Below are 21,714 nucleotides of genomic sequence, written 5' to 3'. Positions count from 1 at the left end.
AATAAAAACATAATTCCTCGTGCTGCTATTCATAAATGGTATACACATTTCATAAGACAAGCAAAACAGACAAATGATAAGCGCTCAAGGATGCACCTGATTTGTAAGCCATCAGCGGCAATGCAGAGCCCCCTAGGGCTGAATACATGCCTCTAATGCAAAACAGATGCAAAATTATGTGCTAACTCTAATCTAAAAATTTGAGAGTGAATTTAAAACAGTGAAGGCAGCTAGCCACTAGTATACTTACATTTAAGTTTGCACAGTGGGAGACATGGCAGCGCTTTCAAACAACCTCATACCTGAATGATTTAACTGCAATGGTGAGCAGAGCTCCAGAAACTGGACTAAATTACACACCCAGCATACACTGCAGGCAAAGAGAGGGAGGGGGAATTAGTGATTAAGCTGCATCAGTGGGCAGAGCTCCAGAAACTGGACTATATTACACACCCTGCATCACTATAGACCAAGGGGGGGTGTTAGCTTCAGTGATAATTAGTGCACAAATTATGACCTAATAGACTTCCCCACGGCGGTGACGTACCCCCTTGGGGAAGACCTACCTCTAACCTAGCAATAAAAACATAATTCCTCGTGCTGCTATTCATAAATGGTATACACATTTCATAAGACAAGCAAAACAGACAAATGATAAGCGCTCAAGGATGCACCTGATTTGTAAGCCATCAGCGGCAATGCAGAGCCCCCTAGGGCTGAATACATGCCTCTAATGCAAAACAGATGCAAAATTATGTGCTAACTCTAATCTAAAAATTTGAGAGTGAATTTAAAACAGTGAAGGCAGCTAGCCACTAGTATACTTACATTTAAGTTTGCACAGTGGGAGACATGGCAGCGCTTTCAAACAACCTCATACCTGAATGATTTAACTGCAATGGTGAGCAGAGCTCCAGAAACTGGACTAAATTACACACCCAGCATACACTGCAGGCAAAGAGAGGGAGGGGGAATTAGTGATTAAGCTGCATCAGTGGGCAGAGCTCCAGAAACTGGACTATATTACACACCCTGCATCACTATAGACCAAGGGGGGGTGTTAGCTTCAGTGATAATTAGTGCACAAATTATGACCTAATAGACTTCCCCACGGCGGTGACGTACCCCCTTGGGGAAGACCTACCTCTAACCTAGCAATAAAAACATAATTCCTCGTGCTGCTATTCATAAATGGTATACACATTTCATAAGACAAGCAAAACAGACAAATGATAAGCGCTCAAGGATGCACCTGATTTGTAAGCCATCAGCGGCAATGCAGAGCCCCCTAGGGCTGAATACATGCCTCTAATGCAAAACAGATGCAAAATTATGTGCTAACTCTAATCTAAAAATTTGAGAGTGAATTTAAAACAGTGAAGGCAGCTAGCCACTAGTATACTTACATTTAAGTTTGCACAGTGGGAGACATGGCAGCGCTTTCAAACAACCTCATACCTGAATGATTTAACTGCAATGGTGAGCAGAGCTCCAGAAACTGGACTAAATTACACACCCAGCATACACTGCAGGCAAAGAGAGGTATATACATTTGCATAACTTTGCATAATTTCCATCTATCGGATACCTATGGGATCTGTCTTGCATGATCACTATGGATGTTCTTCACTTTCACTACTTAAGGTCCCTGGAGCTCCCATGGAGGCTGTTTTATCATTTCATTGTTTTTACTATGCATACAGATTTATGCACCTTCTTAGTATAGTACATTAGACGCGCTTTTCATTGCACACCTGAGTACACTTCATGCATATTTATAGCCGCACTGCACTGCTATGTGCTTCATTGTTTACGTTTTTATGATCGTATGCGTCAGTGCATACGCATTGGATTTTTTTTTTTTTTCCCTTCACAGGAAGAACTTGTGCTCCACTTGACCCTGGTGGAGTGCAAGGCTACTTCCTGAGTTCCAGTGACTACTTCTGGTACAGGAAGTGCCTGCTTTTCATCTAGAAAGAAGTTTTTACATAGGAAAGATATGCCCTAGGGCAGAGTAATCAATCTAGCTTTTAATTTAGCCTTAACTAGCCTACTACGAATTGAATATGCAGGTAATATTGCATTCACCTCTTTTTATTCACACTATCTGAGAGATCTTTTGCTACTGTCTCTCTGACACAATGCAATTTGTCAAAATGTTTTATTTCATGTTTGATGCTTTCTGCCTTTGACTAGTGTAGTCTGAATAAGGTGGAGCCTAACCACTCCCACTTTTTAATTCAAAAATGTTATAAAGTTAGTGCTGGCCGCCTGGTCGCCTTTCTCCCCTGATGACGCAAGATTGCGAAACCGGTCGGGAAGGCGACAGGCGGCACCATTTTATTTGAGGTCTTCTATTGACCATTTTATGCGCGCTACTTTTTCGGGGTTCCCAGTGCACGGGCCCCGTATGTGAGTTTTCTTTTATCCTTGTTTTTAATTGTTTTACTTGTTATGTAATAAAGACGGTTTACACTTAGATGTGCCGTACATCTCTTTCATGTCACTATCCTACTGGACTCCACTTTGGTGAGTCTCTGCGATCTCAGGATATCTACTATATTCCGGAGGAATCTGTAGTGTGCAACATCGCTGGTGAAACGACACCATTTGAAAGTTCTGCGGACCACCTATCCAACTCGTTTACAACCTTATAATGTGGGTTGTTGGAATCTGGTAAGCCTTGCTTCTTTACCCTTTTGTTCGAAGATCCTGTATACCAAAAAATTATGAAAGCTGTATTACTATAGACCTGCGCTGACTTTATATATTCATTGCTTGTGTGGACTTTTGGACATTGTCCTTCTCGGCTGCGGTCGCCTTCTGCCTTGGCGCTGACACTTGTTTTTTATTTTTTATTTTAGCATTAAACATTACCATTACACAAACCTGTGAGGGTGTTACACATCTGTTCTTCCCTGTAATAACCCACTGATCACCTGTCAATCACCTGTCAATCACCCATCAATCACCCCCTGTCACTGCCACCCATCAATCACCCCCTGGCACTGCCACTCATCAATCACCCCCTGTCACTGCCACTCATCAATCAGCCCCTAACCTGCCCCTTGCGTGCAGTCTGATCACCCACCCACACCAATAGTTCGCCCGCAGATCCGATGTCAGATCACCTCCCAAGGGCAGTGTTTTTATATCTGTTCTCTACCCTAAACACCCACTAATTACCCATCAATCACCCCCTGTCACTGCTACCTATCAGATTAGACCCCTATCTGCCCCTAGGGCACTCAATCACCCGCCCACACCCTCAGAATGCCCTCAGGCCTCAGCCCTGATCACCTCGCCAGTGCATTGCTTGCATCTATTCCCCCCTCTAATCACACCTTGAGACACCCATCAGTCACCTCCTGTCACCCCCTAGCACACCTACCCATCAGATCAGGCCCTAATTTGCCCCGTGTGGGCTCCTGATCACTCGGCCAAACCCTCAGATCCCCCTCAGACCCCCTTCCGATCACCTCCCCAGTGCATTGATTGCATCTATTTTCCCCTCTAACCACCTCCTGAGACACCTATCAATCACCTCCTGTCACCCCCCTAGCACTCCTATCCATCAGATCAGGCCCAATACAACCTGTCATCTAAAAGGCCACCCTGCATATGACCGGTTCCACAAAATTTGCCCCCTCATAGACCACCTGTCATCAAAATTTGCAGATGCTTATACCCCTGAACAGTCATTTTGAGACATTTGGTTTCCAGACTACTCACGGTTTTGGGCCCGTAAAATGCCAGGGCAGTATAGGAACCCCAGAAACGGACCCCATTTTAGAAAAAAGACACCCCAATGTATTCTGTTAGGTGTATGACGAGTTCATAGAAGATTTTATTTTTTGTCAAAAGTTAGCGGAAATTGATTTTTTTTTTTCACAAAGTGTCATTTTTCACTAACTTGTGACAAAAAATAAAATCTTCTATGAATTTGCCATACACCTAACGGAATACCTTGGGGTGTCTTCTTTCTAAAATGGGGTCACTTGTGGGGTTCCTATACTGCCCTGGCATTTTAGGGGCCCTAAACCATGAGGAGTAGTCTAGAAAACAAATGCCTCAAAATGACCTGTGATTAGGACGTTGGGCCCCTTAGCGCACCTAGGCTGCAAAAAAGTGTCACACATGTGGTATCGCCGTACTCAGGAGAAGTAGTATAATGTGTTTTGGGGTGTATTTTTACACATACCCATGCTGGGTGGGAGAAATCTCTCTGTAAATGGACAATTGTGTGTAAAAAAATCAAACAATTGTCATGTACAGAGGTATTTCTCCCACCCAGCATGGGTATGTGTAAAAATACACCCCAAAACACATTATACTACATCTCCCGAGTACGGCGATACCACATGATTGGCACTTTTTTGCAGCCTAACTGTGCTAAGGGGCCCAAAGTCCAATGAGTACCTTTAGGATTTCACAGGTCATTTTTGTTTCAAGACTACTCCTCACGGTTTAGGGCCCCTAAAATGCCAGGGCAGTATAGGAACCCCACAAATGACCCCATTCTAGAAAGAAGACACCCAAACGTATTCCTTTAGGAGTATGGTGAGTTCATAGAAGATTTTATTTTTTGTCACAAGTTAGCGGAAAATGACACTTTGTGAAAAAAAAACAATTAAAATCAATTTCCGCTAACTTGTGACAAAAAAATAAAAACTTCTATGAACTCACCATACTCCTAACGGAATACCTTGGGGTGTCTTCTTTCTAAAATGGGGTCATTAGTGGGGTTCCTATACTGCCCTGCAGGGGCGTAGCAATAGGGGGTGCAGAGGTAGCGACCGCATCGGGGCCCTTGGGCCAGAGGGGCCCTGCCTCAACTACAGTATTACCTTTCTATTGGTCCTGTGCTCATAATAATCACTTCTACAGATACTATGAATAGTAATAATCATTAACAAACTGTTCCCCATCCCCTTCTTGCACCTCTGACACTGTAGTTGCCATTGGCAGGTTTTGGTGCGCCGTATCAATTGTTATGTATAGAGTGCTTGGGGGGGCCCAATGTAAAACTTGCATCGGGGCCCACAGCTACTTAGCTACGCCACTGCTGCCCTGGCATTTTAGGGGCCCTAAACCGTGAGGAGTAGTCTTGAAACAAAAATGACCTGTGGAATCCTAAAGGTACTTATTGGACTTTGGGCCCTTTAGCGCAGTTAGGGTGCAAAAAAGTGCCACACATGTGGTATCGCCGTACTCGGGAGAAGTAGTACAATGTGTTTTGGGGTGTATTTTTACACATACCCATGCTGGGTGGGAGAAATACCGCTGTAAATGGACAATTGTGTGTAAAAAAATCAAAAGATTGTCATTTACAGAGATGTTTCTCCCACCCAGCATGGGTATGTGTAAAAATACACCCCAAAACACATTGTACTACTTCTCCCGAGTACGGCGATACCACATGTGTGGCACTTTTTTGCACCCTAACTGCGCTAAAGGGCCCAAAGTCCAATGAGTACCTTTAGGATTTCACAGGTCATTTTGAGAAATTTCGTTTCAAGACTACTCCTCACGGTTTAGGGCCCCTAAAATGCCAGGGCAGTATAGGAACCCCACAAATGACCCCATTTTAGAAAGAAGACACTCCAAGGTATTCCGTTAGTAGTATGGCGAGTTCATAGAAGATTTTATTTTTTGTCACAAGTTAGCGGAAATTGATTTTAATTGTGTTTTTTCACAAAGTGTCATTTTCCGCTAACTTGTGACAAAAAATAAAATCTTCTATGAACTCGCCATACTACTAACGGAATACCTTGGGGTGTCTTCTTTCTAAAATGGGGTCATTTGTGGGGTTCCTATACTGCCCTGGCATTTTAGGGGCCCTAAACCGTGAGGAGTAGTCTTGAAACGAAATTTCTCAAAATGACCTGTGAAATCCTAAAGGTACTCATTGGACTTTGGGCCCTTTAGCGCAGTTAGGGTGCAAAAAGTGCCACACATGTGGTATCGCCGTACTTGGGAGAAGTACTATAATGTGTTTTGGGGTGTATTTTTACACATATCCATGCTGAGTGGGAGAAAGATCTCTGTAAATGGACAATTGTGTGTAAAAAAAATTAACAAATTGTCATTTACAGAGATATTTCTCCCACTCAGCATGGGTATGTGTAAAAATACACCCCAAATGGGTATGTGTAAAAATACACCCCAAAACACATTATACTACTTCTCATGAGTACGGCAATGCCACATTTTGCAGCCTAACTGCGCTAAGGGGTTCAAAGTCCAATGAGCACCTTTAGGCTTTACAGGGGTGCTTACAATTTAGCACCCCCCCAAAATGTCAGGACAGTAAACACACCCCACAAATGACCCCATTTTGGAAAGTAGACCCTTCAAGGTATTCAGAGAGGGGCATGGTGAGTCCGTGGCAGATTTCATTTTTTTTTGTCGCAAGTTAGAAGAAATGGAAACCTTTTTTTTTTTTTTTTTTTGTCACAAAGTGTCATTTTCCGCTTACTTGTGACAAAAAATAATATCTTCTATGAACTCACTATGCCTCTCAGTGAATACTTTGGGATGTCTTCTTTCCAAAATGGGGTCATTTGGGGGGTATTTATACTATCCTGGAATTCTAGCCCCTCATGAAACATGACAGGGGGTCAGAAAAGTCATAGATGCTTGAAAATGGGAAAATTCACTTTTTGCACCATAATTTGTAAACGCTATAACTTTTACCCAAATCAATAAATAAACACTGAATGGGTTTTTTTTTATCAAAAACATGTTTGTCCACATTTTTCCTGCTGCATGTATACAGAAATTTTACTTTATTTGAAAACTGTCAGCACAGAAAGTTAAAAAAATCATTTTTTTTTGCCAAAATTCCTGTCTTTTTTGATGAATATAATAAAAAGTAAAAATTGCAGGAGCAATCAAATAGCACCAAAAGAAAGCTTTATTAGTGACAAAAAAAGGAGCCAAAATTCATTTAGGTGGTAGGTTGTATGAGCGAGCAATAAACCGTGAAAGCTGCAGTGGTCTGAATGGAAGAAAAGTGGCCGGTCCTTAAGGGGTAGAAAGCCCTAGGTCCTCAAGTGGTTAAGCATTACAGAATGTAGGCCCGGAGTTACCTCACAGGAGCCTATAGGCACAGATGCCTTGATCTCAGTATTAAGTAGCTAGAAGTGCCCCTGACTGTAGTCTAGTCAGTGGAATGCCGAGACCTGGATGAGTAACCTCTCATTTGCACTGTCATCAGGACTCTGCATAGGGAAGGAGGAAAAGAGGCACTTGGGAAGGTAATTGAGCCACCTTTTTTATCAGGCACCTGTAGGCAGGAGCCTACAGTGCCTTATAGTATATCTAGCCCTGAGAGAATGTATTTTCTCACCAAAAGAGAATTATGGGTGGAAAAGTATAAATATTGCTTCAGCTGAAGTTCCAATACTCTCCTCTGTTTTATATGTACTGTATTTCACTCTGGGAGATATGAGCATAACATCCAAATTAATTTAAGGGGGAAAAAGCTTGAACCAAAACATTGGAAAATCTTGAGCAATCCTTTCTTCACTTCAATTCAATTTTTCCTAACTCATATTGAGTATTGAGAACATTGAAATTAATTTCACATCTATCTCTCCAATTGTAAGACATTAACTGAACTAAAATCTGCATCTGTTAACTTAATGAATTTCAGCCAAATGGCTTTTATGCCCCTGCTACTGTGTCCTTTGAATCTGTTATAATAATATTTGATTCACTGTACCATAACTATGGAATGTAAAGCACTTCTATAACATATTCTTGTCTTCCCATAATTGTGTCTATCTACAAAGGAGAGTATGGTATTTTCATTGCATCATCACTGATATGTTTTACATCCTACTATATAAAAATAAGCCTACTGTGCCTTTACCTACATTACCTATACAGGATCCTTTAGGTTTTCTGCCAAATTAGTTTGCAGACCTTTTGTCTGCGGGACCTGCCGAGTGCTGCTGTTTTGCACTCCTCCCAATCTGCCAATAAGTACTATGGAGCAGATACAGGGAGATGTTCTCATTCACAAAGCCTTTGGTGAATAATCCTCTTTGAGACTGGAAGCAGAGATGGAGCATGCTGCCATCAGGGTCTGAAACCCAGTGGCATTGGGAAAGACAGAGATCTATGGAGGCTTTAAAAGTAAGCTGAGTATGAGTTATACGTCTTTTTCAATCTTTGCATAATTTGTTTTATCTTTGCCAGAGATGTAGTATTAAAGTGAACCCAAGGTGAGAGGGATATGGAGGCTGCCATATTTATTTCCTTTTAAACAATACCAGTTGCCTGGCAGCCCTGCTGATCTATTTGGCTGCAGTAGTGTCTGAATTAAACCAGAAACAAGCATGCAGCTAACCTTGTCAGTTTTGGCAATATTGTCAGAAACACCTGATATAATGCAGCATGCTTATTCAGGGTCTCTGGCTGAAAGTATTAGAGGCAGAGGATCAAGTAGGATGCCAGGCAACTGGTATTGCTTAAAATGAAATAAATATGGCAGCCTCCATATCATTTTCACCTTGGGTTTACTTTAAGGAAATGTACTGCTGTTACAGTAGGTAAAAATCATTTTTGCTACTGTAAATTTTAAATCAATTTTCTCAAAAACTACCAGGTCTTTTTGACGCACCTAGCAAATTTAGTGATTAAAGCAACGTTTGGGGGTTTTACTATTAACCGCTAAAGTCAGCGCCTTTGAGTTCAAGGTGATTTACCCCAAAATCTAACACTAAATTCACTAAAATGTGAAAGGCAATTTTTTAAGCAAAATATGGTGAAATTCCTCAAAAAATTAGTAAGTGAAAACGAAACGACACAAGTTGCCTTGAGATTGAACTATCAAAATGTTCCCACTCACCCCTAACATATACATATATTTATTCTGATTTATATGCATTATATTATAAGCTCAAATAAAGACTGTGGACTGAACAAGGAGATATCTACTTTGAAGCAAACAAATATTTTGCTATGAACATTGAGGGGACTTCTTCAGTTTAAAGGTGATCAAACTGGAATCCTCTGCCAAATGAGGTGAGGATGGCCAACACTATAAATGATTTTAAATGTATATTGGATGCTTTCCTTACTAGAAATGGCATTGCAAGCTATAATTAATAGCATTAATTAGTGAGGTGATTGATCCAGAGAATTTTTCTCAGACAGAATCAAGAAGGACGATAAACTGGCAGCTGCCTTGCTGGCACTTTGCTCTACTTTATTTTGGTTCAAAGGCATTAGAACCAGGGATCTGTAAATCAACCCAGTGAGTGCTAGATTTATGACACATCATGCTGATTCATATTCACTGAATATTCTTGATTATCAACCAATCTACTAAACACATTTTTACAAGTATTTTGTAATACTAAAATAGCTGTTTTTACACTATCGTGTTAAAGCAGCAGTTCCCACTGCCATTGTATGCATGCATTTTGTGAGCATTTATTTTAAGCATAGAAAACCATCGATTGAGAAGCTATTTAATGCACATAAAATCAATCCTATCACAGCGGGTAATTGGTGTCGGTCTTCTGTTCCATTGATGTTCATGTTCATGGCTGCTTCACTCTCTCCTTCAACCTTCAGAGTTTCACATTCTGAAATAATGAGATGCCATATGGTCTCAGTGATATGGTCCATGCAGCATATGAGTGCACCTGTTCTGCACAGGTAGAACCATACCTTGTAGAAAAAGATGTAAATTAACCCAATACTGTCAGTTTTGAGGAGGGAGGCTCAATTACAGTTGAGTAGAGCAAGGAGTATGTATAGCGGCACTACCCAGTCTATTGGGTGATGGGTAGAGCCAATTAAAATATCAGTTATGTAACATTACCAATATTTTGTTATAGACTTACCCAGCCTCCTATTGTGTCACTAACCCTTCCTTTCAATGCCAAACACTAACCTACTTCCTAATGCCTAACACTAACCTACTTCCTAGTGCCTAACACTAAATTCCTCTCTTTATGCCTAACACTAATCCTTCTGGCACCCTTCTGGCACCCAAACAACTGAAATTCAGCTAGCAAAATGTTATGTTAGCTGACATAGTAGCCAATCATCCAGCTAGTAATGGGTACACCCAACTTACCACCTCAGCACCTGATTACCATTATATTGCATTGGCGATATTAGACACCTGATACATTTGGTGCTCAAATGACCTGATCTGAGAGCAAGTGCATCCTCCACTCAACTATAAGGACCACATCACTGTGATGATTGATCACATTACATTTGCGCCAGAAGGATAAAAGTACATAACATTTAAAAAAAAAATTGCTGGGAGGAAGTGGTGGACTCGTCTCCGTTAAAGCAGACACCAAGGACTGTAAATATATAGATATACACATTTATTGAAAACACCCCAAAGATGCAACGCGTTTCGCGGGCACAGCCCACTTCTTCAGGCAATAAGCAGGCGATAAACAACAGCAATTCAGTTATAGCAAGAGGTGCTCTGCTTGCTATAACTGAATTGCTGTTGTTTATCCCCTGCTTATTGCCTGAAGAAGTGGGTTGTGCCCGCGAAACGCGTTGCATCTTTGGGGTGTTTTCAATAAATGTGTATATCTATGTATTTACAGTCCTTGGTGTCTGCTTTAACGGAGGCGAGTCCACCACTTCCTCCCAGCAATTTTTTAAAAAATATTATGTACTTTTATCCTTCTGGCGCCTCTGTTCACCTACCAATATATTTGAGTCCACCCCAGGTGGAGGGGTGATCTACCCCCTTTCTTCCTATCTACAGAGAGCGACTTCTTAATCCTGAGTGAGGACAGGTCTAATCTCCTCACCTGCCTAATGAGTGGTTACCTAGGTGGTAACCCGTGTTTGTGAGTATTACCATCTCACTGTTTCATTTATCTAATCAATTCTGACATACTACACCATATTGGGCTCTCGATTTCTCTTCAACTTTACATTACATTTGCGAGAACAGATGATGAACTCCAATAACCTGCTGCAAAAGGAACTTAGAACATATTTTGAAAACCTTCTGTAATGAATAGCGGAGATGCCGCCGCATGGGCGTTCCAGATGGCGGCTTCTGCCGCGCAACAACATGCTGCTGGTTCACCTGGTCCTTCTAGTGCACACAGATTGAGAGCTATGCATGCGCACGCCAGGCGACAGGACCTTTATACTAGTAGAAGGGGAGTCAGCTGATCAAGCCGATCAGCTGACTCCAGCTATTCTCCGGAGTGACTGGGGCGGCACTGTGGAGCGCTCTGGGTATATATAGGACTTGCCTGTCAGTTGCAAGTTGTCTGCTGTTGCGAAAGCTTACGTGTGAGCACTCAGACCATAGTCAGATCTTACAGTGTGTTAGAACCAGCCGGAGCTGGGAATTCACACTTAGTCAGATTCCGTTGATAGCCTTATTACTCTATTGTATTGTGAGACTTCTGAACCATTCTGTAGACTAGTTCCCAGGTGTTGAAACCAAGGACTTTACACCTAAGACTAGGATATTGCTACATTGCTCCTGTTTATGTGTTAGACTAGTTCCCAGGTGTTGAAACCAAGGACTTTACACCTAAGACTAGGATATTGCTACATTGCTACTGTTTATGTGTTAGACTAGTTCCCAGGTGTTGAAACCAAGGACTTCACACCTAAGACTAGGATATTGCTACATTGCTACTGTTTATGTGTTAGACCAGTTCCCAGGTGTTGAAAACCAAGGACTTCACACCTAGATTAGGACTGTTAAATATTTCTGTTTACCTGGATCTCTGGCTTTCCTGACCACTCTCCTGCTTACTGATTCGGTACTTCCGCCCACCTGATAAACTGTTGCCGACCTTGCCTGTACCCGGATACCGAATCAGTCTTCCGTCTCTGTACTTTGGGCTGGTTCAGACAGACGCTTGCAGAGCGTTTACTGCCAGCGTTCGGGGCTTGGCGTTAAACGCTCCCAATTTTCACTGGCGTTCAAGGAGCCCCTGAAAGCTACATGTTGCTTCCAGGGGCGGTTAACCGCGAGGGGTAATGTCCCCCTAGGGGAAGAAAAAACGTGACCGCATCCGAACGCAATGCGAACGCTGCTGAAAGCCCGAACGCATTGCCGCCGCGACGCCAACGAAGGCGACGCCTCCAAGCGTCCGTCTGAACCAGCCCATAATCTGTCCCTATGTTGCTGACCTGGCTTGTCTGACCTTTCTGGCTGTCACCTAACCTTTAGGTGATCAGCCTTACTGTACTGTCTGTGACACTTGCTCTTCAGGTGTTCATTAGCTGCAAGCACAGGCTTATGGTCACCTGCTCCTCAAGAGACCATCTTGCAGCACAGTCAGTGGTCCCTGCCCCTCAGGGGTCCACTGGCTGCAGTACAGTCTGATTCCCTGCCCCTCAGGGAATCTTTGTCTGCAGTATAATCTGATTCCCTGCTCCTCAGGGAATCCTTGGTTGCAGTCCAATCATTATCTCTCATCCATCTGTTATCTCATTTGCAGCCCAGTCAGTGGTCCCTGTTCCTCAGGCGTCCACTGGCTGCAGTACAATCTGATTCCCTGCTCCTCAGGGAATCCTCGGCTGCAGTTCAATCATAATCACTCATTCCATCTGTTATCTCATTTGCAGCCCAGTCAGTGGTCCCGACACCTCAGGGGTCCACTGGCTGCAGTGCAGTCTGATTCCCTGCTCCTCAGGGAATCCTTGGCTGCAGTAGTGTCTGTGTCTCCCGCTTCTCAGGGGATAACTTCTCTGATTATTGTTGCACCAAACACAATACCACATTGGGTGTCCTGTGTCTGGCTATACTAGTATTATTGGTGATTCTGCAGATCACCACATAATCAGGTATAGCATCTGTATTATTGGTGATACTGCAGATCACCAATCTTAAAAATCTGTGTTGCTGACACCAATCGTTACACCTTCAATGGAAAATGTTATGTACAGTATCAAGATTAAAAAAAAAATGTGTGTTACATTTTAATTGGGACTTAACCGCATAAAGCAGATAAGAATTTCTAATAAATGTACACATTTGTTTTTGAAGCGAGAATGTGTAGACAACTATTCTACCTAGTGTTGCCTTTGGTCTAGTAAAGGAAATTATGATGACTAGTGTTGAAGGTCAGTAGCATGGCTTGACATTAATAAGAGTTACGCAAGATAAAGAATACAATACATCCATTCTCTCTCCTCTATAATATCCAAAGCTAATCTAACCACTTGTTCTTTGGATCCTATTCCCTCCCATTTCATTCTGCAGCTATCCTCATCTCTCATGCCTGCATTAACATTGCTATTTAACCTGTCCCTCTCCACTGACATCTTTCCGTCGCCACTTAAAAAGGCTGTTGTGACACCACTACATAAAAAAAAACATCTCTAGATCCTACCACACTCGCCAACTACCGCCCAGTCTCACTTCTCCAATTTGCATCTAAACTAATTGAACGCCACATACATGCAGAATTAAGCCATCATTTATCAACTAACTCCCTACTTGATCAGTTCCAGTCTGGCTTTCGCTCTAACCACTCCACGGAAACGGCCTTTACCAAAGTGACCAATGACCTTCTTACAGCTAAATCCAAAGGTCAATTTTCCATACTCATCCTTCTTGATCTGTCATCAGCATTCGATACGGTCGACCACACCTTACTCTTACAAATACTGTCAAATGTAGAAATAAAGGGCCTTTCTCTCACATGGTTATCTTCCTACCTCTCTGGAAGGTCCTTCACAGTCTCCTACTCAGATCAGATCTCTTCTCCTCATGCTTTGTCTGTCGGGGTTCCACAAGGCTATGTCCTTGGTCCCCTCCTCTTTTCCATCTACATGCACGGTCTTGGTGACTTAATCAACTCATTCGGGTTTCAATACCACCTGTATGCAGACGATACGCAACTGTACCTCTCAGACCCAGACCTTAACGCCCTCCTCAAACGTGTTCCTGACTGCTTGTCTGCTATATCCTCCTTCATGTTCTCTTGCTTCCTAAAACTTAATATGAGTAAAACAGAACTAATAATTTTTCCACTGTCTCTGGCCACCTCTCTGCCTGAAGTAACTATAAATGTTAATAACACTCCCATAACTTCAGTTCCCAAAGCACGGTGCTTGGGGGTAATATTCGACTCTTCACTCTCTTTTATTCCTCATCTTAACTCCATAACCAGCTCCTGCCATCTCCAACTCAAAAATATATCTCGCATCCTTCCCTTTCTCACTCAAGACACAACCAAAATGTTAATACATGCTCTTATAATTTCTCATCTGGACTACTGCAACGTACTACTTTGTGGATTACCTTCTAACAAACTGGCCCCGCTCCAGTCGGTACTGAACTCAGCTGCTCGTCTCATTCATCTTTCTTCTCGATCTTTCTCTGCTGACCCTCTCTGTCAAGCTCTTCACTGGCTGCCAATTAACCAGAGGATCCAGTTCAAATTCCTAACCCTAATCTACAAAGCTCTCCACAATCTCTCTCCCCGGTACATATCCTCACTAATTTCCAGATTCAAACCCAATCGCAATCTCAGATCTGCACACGATCTTCTGTTGTCCTCCTCTAGAATCACCTCCTCACATTCACGCTTACAAGATTTTGCACGCCCTTCACACCTTCTCTGGAATCCCCTCCCTCAAAACATCCGTCACTCGCCAACCTTTGTTACTTTTGAACACTCTCTAAAAACGAATTTGTTCCGATAAACATATGTGCTACCCTAAGCCACTTCCCTTTGTCCTAAGACCAAATTGCACTCCTACTAGGTATCCTAAAACACACGGCCTTTATATATTTTATCGTATACTATCCCTGCTCTGGTTTTCCCCCATTCCCTTCAGATTGTAAGCTCGCAAGGGCAGGGCTCTCTCCCCCTTTTGTGTCTTGGAAATCATTATATATTTTATTCATCATGTTACTTTTATCACTGTCATTACAACCTCTGTATTTTGTATTCTGTATGCTGTGTCATTTTTTTGTATTTTGTCACTAATTATGTATCTTGTATATTAGTGTACACCATTGTCTGTATTATGTACCCCATGTTTGTTTCTTACTTTTTACAGTGCCACAGAATATGTTGGCGCTTTATAAATCAATAATAATAATAATAATAATAATAATAATCCAAAAATGTCAAAAAGTAACCTGTATGGAATTCATAGGCACATAGCTCAAAGATGGGTCAGCACCACCAAATAGAATTACAGCTCTTTAATTTTAGCAAGGCTGCAATGACAGACTGCTGTTTCAGGCAATTGCCCTTTCTCAAATTGCAAAAAACAGCCATGACATAAAACACATCTCGCATCAATCCTTAAGCCGCATCTACACGAGTAGATGCGGCCGCGATGCTCCTTATCAATCGAGCCGCTGATGCGGCTCGATTGATAAGATCCGACAGGACGGATATCCGCACCGCCGATTCCCTGCTCGATCCCCGCGAGGGGACAATGGCAGGGAATCGTGCGGGAGATAAGCGGCGCCGGCGGGGACAAGCGGGCACGAGCGGGGAATCGAATGCGGCGCACGCGCGGCGAGCAGGGACGCGGCAGGCACGCGCGGGGACACGCAAAAGGCCGCCGATCGCCACAACATCTCCCCAACATCTCCCCGTGTAGACGGGGCTTTAAATACCCTACTCACCAACAGTGCACCAATCAGCATAATGTGGGCAGAGTTAAGTAGCAGACCTGATGGGGAACTGACTTTGTATCTAACAGCTGGTGCATAACTCACCCCTCACTGAAATGAGCGGACGCCCAGCCCTCCTACGTATTCACTATTAGAAGTGAAATCGCCCACCAAGTCACATGGGGCAGCTTCCCCAGGTCACAGTGACATAATCGGTGCTGCGTCCGCTATCCAACCATAAAGCAAGGGGAGATATATACTAGAGCCTAAGCGTTGCCATAGCAACGTTGGTTTTGTGTACTGAAAAAAATGCACTAAACACAATCACCTTCAAGCAAATCTATGCAGGACTCCCATGTTGAAAACATATACAGATCCCTCAGGACCTGTTAAAGGGAGACACTGCCAATTATCATCAGGTGTGTCAATACATATTTGCACTGCAAAAAAATAAAGATTAAAAATACTACCAGTGTATGCATGCATTAGCAAGCATCAGGGCTGGATTTATACTTTTTACCGCCCAAAGCCCACTATCACCAGCTGCCCCATGAACCGTCAGCATCCTAAATTCCCCCCTCCCCCTTTATCCCGACAGGAATTATATTGTAGGCTCCTATGAGGACAGTTAGTGAAGTGATGGCAGGGATTACATTATAAGCTCCTCCGAGGACAGATAGTGACATGATGTAAAGGATTAGATTGTAAGCTCCTTGGCAAGTGGCACATTCAGTGAGTGACAGACAGCTCAGAGATCACTCTTCATCCCCCGAGTGCCAGATCAGTTGGTAGCCTCCCACTGCTATGTGTAAACTCTGTGTAGCAGTGCAAATGTTCGGCAGGCTAAATGCAACCGCAATCCTGCTTCCCACAGCCTGCCCCTTGCTTTCCTGGTGCCCTAGGCCATGGCCTTTGTGGCCTTACCTGAAATCCAGCCATGGCAAGCATTATGCACCAGCTGTTAGATACAAAGTCAGTTCCCTATCAAGTCTGCTACTTAACTCTGCCCACATTATGCTGATTGGTGCACTGTTGGTGGGTAGGGTATTTAAGCATTGATGCGAGATGTGTTTTATGTCATGGCTATTTTTTGCAATTTGAGCAATTGCCCAAAACAGCAGTCTGTCATTGCAGCCTTGCTAAAATAAAAGAGCTATAATTCTATTTGGTGGTGCCGATTCATCGTTGAGCTATAATACAGTGTACCCCTGGGCGTGCTGGGGTAGGGGTCAGGGCACAACACCTGCCTCATTACATGCTCCTTCACCTGTTCTTGTTTACATTGGAATTCATGCAGAATATGAGGAAAGACATGCAGAATATGAGTTAAAAATAGAATATTAAAGGGGAACTGAAGAGAGATGTATATGGAGGCTGTCATGTTTATTTCCTTTTAGACAATACCAGTTGCCTGGCAGCCCTGCTGATCCTCTGCCTCTAATACTATTAGCCATAGCCCCTGAACAAGCATGCAGCAGATCAGGTGTTTCAGTGGTTCAGACTTATAAGTCTGATCTGACAAGACTAGCTGCATGCTTGTTTCTGGTTTTAATCAGATACTACTGCAGAGAAATACACCAGCAGGGCTGCCAGGCAACTGGTATTGATTAAAAGGAAATAAACATGACAGCCTCCATATACCTCTCTCTTCAGTTCCCCTTTAACCGCTTGAGGACCATAGGCTTACACCCCCCTGGTGACCAGGCTATTTTTTACAATTTAGTGCTCTGCAGCTTTAAAAGCTTGCTGCAGAGCCATAATGTTTAGCACACAAATGACCCCCCTTTCTGCCCACCAACAGAGCTTACTGTTGGTGGGCTCTAATCACCGCAGGGCTTTGTTTTTTGTTGTCTTTTTTTTATTAATATGTTTCTTTTTTTTTTTTTAAATAAATGTAACTATTTCCCCCCTTCCCTAATAACTCCCTTCGACAGTCAGTCACAGCGATCAGCTCTCATAGGCATCAGCCTATGAGAGAAGATCACTCTCTGAGCCTCTCCAGGGAACAGCCGAGTGACACGGCTGTCCCCAGTACAGCACTGCTGTAGATTGCAGCACTGTACAATGTAAATAGATGGCAGTTCTAACAGTCTCCTAGCTGCATTTGTTGCTGGTAGACTGATGAACGAGCGGAGCTCCGTCATTCAAGTGAGGATGCTTGCGCCTTGGCACACACAATTCCCGTGCAAAACCCCGCCCCAGGACTTGACGCCTTTCAGGCGTTAGGCGGTCTTGGGGCTGCCACCTTCCAGACGCCTGTCGGCGTTAGGCAGTTAGGAAGGGGTTAAAGTAATATTCCCCTTTTGCTAAAATTTTCCATAAACTGCTTTTACTGCAGCACGAATGTGTTTACAAGTAGTTTTATGGCATAAAAAATTCCTCTTCAATAATTAGTCAGCTATGAACTGACTATGTTTTCACTGAGTGCGTGAATAATTAGCTGCACACAGAAGGCACAGTTGCACTAACAGTAACTCAACCTCCCAGTCTCTACAGAGTGTACTACAGTTAGTGCGCAACTGAAAGGTTTGAAATATGTGCCGTTAAACCTAACAATTTGTAGAGCTGAACTGAAGGGATTGGTCATTTTTCAACAAAGTGGAATCTCACTTTAATGCAGCTGGTGAAATAGATAACTTGAGATAAATGAAAAGAAGGAATTTCTTTTGGTTACCATTTTGCAAAAATGGAGCACTGTTCAAGGGGAAAAAATGTTATATATATATATATATATATATATATATATATATATATATATATATATATATATATATATAAAGTGAAAATCATTTTCAAAAGTGAACTTCTACTGAGGTGTTTATAATAACCTTCACCTTTTGAGCACATATTACAATACATTAGGCTTATAGCTGAAAAACAGTGAAAAACATGCTATTAGGATTTTTTTTCTTGAAAAAATAGCATAATTTTGCTAGTTTTGAAATTTGCAGGTCCCCTCTTGCAACAATCTTGCATTGGGCATCATTTTCTATGCCTTACCTCTCTTTGACCCTGAGATTGACTATTGTGAGAATTGGTGTCTGCTTAATGTTAGAGTAAATAATAAACATGTAAATGCATATATTGTTCACTATGGAACCATCTTTTCCTAAAGAAGGAAACATTGCTCCATGGCAGAGGCGCTGAGCTTTGCACCAGACCTATTTGAGTTTTTATTGCCCGATGAAGCAGAAGATGCCCGCAAAACGCGTTGCACTTGCACTTTCTGGAGTATATAAATACATTTTTGTTGTTTTTAATATACACAACACTTGTGTGTGTCTGCTTCGAGGAAGTATGTCCACCTCTGCCTCCTCTCATTTTAAAAAGTTTAGAATTTTTTACCCTGTTGGCGCCTCTGTCTGCATATACAGTCCTGAGTCCTCCTTTGGTAAAGGGGTGTTGCCCCTTATTTCCTATCTACAGAGAGGGACTTCTTAACCTGCTGATATAGTGGTTACCTGGACAGTAACCCATGTTTGTGAGTATAAATACGTACTTACCTTTCATATCAGCATACCAGTACATACCACACTATATTGGGCTCTCAGTGTCTCCATTCTGTGTCATTGCTCCATGGAACACTGAGAAATACCATAAATAGAGTGCTATACACTGTGTTTTTTAGGAAGCAAATTCAGTCCTACTGGAAAAGGTTTTCACTAAATATTATGGAGACATTATCCATTTCAATTCAATTTGTATTTGTAAAGATTTGTCATCATTGAGATGATTTTTGCATTTTTTTAATTTTTATTTATTGATTTATTTAATAAAGAGATTGCATTTTATTACCCCCGTGCAGGGTCGTACTGGGCCACCGGATTACCGGTATTTTCCCTGGTGGGCCACGTCAAACGGCACACAAATCACCACCTACAGCACAAAAAATTTCCTCTCAGTGTTGAATCATTCACACTGAGAGGCTGCTGCAGGATCGGCTGTGCTATGGTAGCCCTGCCCCCCCCCCCCCATGTGATGCTGGGCAGGGGCGGCAAGGTTCAAAGGCTGCAGCGTGATGCAGGGTTGCCAAGCATCCGTATCTGGATGGACAGTCCGTCCAAATGACACTTAAAAATCCCTGTCCGTAGTGTCCATCCTTTTGGGACAGGCGTCCGTCCAAACAAACTCTTGTTGCAGTCATTCTCAATGTGCACCGCGGTACTGCAAAATTTGTCCCCGGGCGGCTGGGAAATAATCAGGTCTCCTTTTTCTCTTTTGTCTGGCCCTCCATCCAATCAGTAAGTCTCTTCTTTGCTCAGGTACCTCTCTCCAGCCAATGAAGTAGAGAGAGAGAGAGAGAGAGAGATACTGCCCAGTGAGCGCGCCCACATAGAAACTCCATCCAGACTACAAGTAATTGGAGTGAGCAGGGCACACACAGCGTGGGTGCAGGAGTGACTGCCAAGGAACAGTTTGTTCATCCTTCATCCTCCTCTTCTATTTGTTCCCAGGGGCAGCAGGTATCCATGTTACCATAATGCTAGAAGCGGCCAGCTGTGGGGATACACACAGCATGAGAGGTCATTTCAGCTCTGCACTTTTTCACACTATCTGTTCAGAATCGGCAATAGAGCAGCAGAGTAGAGAGAGATACACACAGTATGATGCCTCACACAGATAGCCTGTCACTCCCCTGCACAGCTCGGCTTGTCTTTCCTCTGCCCAATTGCCGATTCCAAACTGAAAGTGAAAAAAATGAGTGCAGAGCTTTGATTGAAAGCAGATCACCTCTCCTGGTATCTGCACATGGCAGGCAGCTCTTTCTGATCCTATCCTCTGGACTGGTCACTTACAGTACTCCCCCTACTACAAACATAGTGAGCACACTGCAGGAGCTTAGGGACCTGATTACCATCATTTTAGTAAGTACAGTATATGGTGTGTGTTTTTAGGGGGAGCCAAGAGCATTTTCTTATGGAGGGGATGGTCTCTAGCCACCCCAGGTCTACACAGGTGCTTCCATGTTGCTTATTTGTGTACTGCAGAACTGCAATACATCACTGCAGCTGATTTTGAGATGCAGTTATGTGGCACATAAAGAAGACCATTTAAGAGATATATATTGAGGTAAAAATAAAAAAAAACTGGCAGGACTTTTTGCGTGATTGTTGCTGTATGCTTGCCCTGTGATGGTGAATTGCTGGCTGTCTACGAAGAGGCCAATTGATACTTAATAATACTAAATTGAGCAAAAGGTTCTCACTATCAGGCTAGCTGGGCTCTGTTTACACTTGTGTCAGGGATTAGATTGTGAGCTCCTCTGAGGACAGCCAGTGACATGACAGTACAGTGCTGCAGAAGATGTCAGTGCTATATAAATACAGAATAATATGGTAAGGCATTAGGCTATGACTATGGTAGGATATATTGTGAGCTCCTCTGAGGACAGTCAGTGACATGACTATGCACTCTGTAATGTGCTGCAGAAGATGTCAGTGCTATATAAATACATACAAATAATATGGTAGGATTGGATTCTGAGCTCCTGTGAGAATAGTCAGTGACATTACTATGTACTCTGTAAAGTGCTGTGCAAGATGTCAATGCTATATAAATACTAAAAAAAAAAATTAATGCCGAGAGCTTAGCCCCACCCAAAACTCTACTTAAAAGTGCGCTTCTGACTCCGCCCCCAGTCCATCCAAAATTTTGGGTGTCCTGCTTTTTTGGGCCTTTTGTCCGTCAAAAATTAGAAATTAGGTTGGCAACCCTGGCGTGATGTATGATGATGATATAAGCCTCCAGCTGAGCAGAGATCAGAGAAATGAAGAGAGGAGATGAGGGAGGTGCAGTGACTGATGTGATTGATTGCAGTCACTGTCAGGACGGAGAAGGCAGTGACCATCACACAGAAGCAGGTGGGGAATGAAGGGGAGGTCTGTCGGGTGGGAGCCTTTCAAAGCCAGGAGAGAACATGTGCTACTGTGCTGTGCAGGCAGGGTAGGAATGGATCATTCATGTGGAGAGAGACCTGCACTGTGCTACACTCTTTACAAATCTGCAATCTGCCTGGTGCTGCTCAGAAAAATGTTCTCTTCTCCACAGTGCAACAACTCACATTCTCTCCTGTCTTTACTATAGTACATGCTAGATCCTTGTGATGTGGG

The 21,714-nt window shown here is 42.9% G+C and overlaps 1 long non-coding RNA gene across 1 annotated transcript in view; it reads right to left on the bottom strand.

Annotated features, from left to right (window-relative positions):
• Nucleotides 1–9,558: 9,558 nt before the first annotated feature.
• Nucleotides 9,559–21,714, bottom strand: part of LOC137518631 (uncharacterized) — an 85,671-nt gene continuing 73,515 nt past the window's right edge. Inside the window, exon 3 of the long non-coding RNA XR_011020862.1 lies at nucleotides 9,559–9,684. This is a non-coding gene — a long non-coding RNA (uncharacterized lncRNA). The remainder of the gene's footprint in view (nucleotides 9,685–21,714) is intronic.

This window comes from Hyperolius riggenbachi, chromosome 5 (genome assembly GCF_040937935.1).
Source record: "Hyperolius riggenbachi isolate aHypRig1 chromosome 5, aHypRig1.pri, whole genome shotgun sequence".
Taxonomy (NCBI): domain Eukaryota; kingdom Metazoa; phylum Chordata; class Amphibia; order Anura; family Hyperoliidae; genus Hyperolius; species Hyperolius riggenbachi.
Note: the sequence above shows the minus strand (reverse complement) of the source record. Positions and strands in the feature narration are given on the sequence as shown.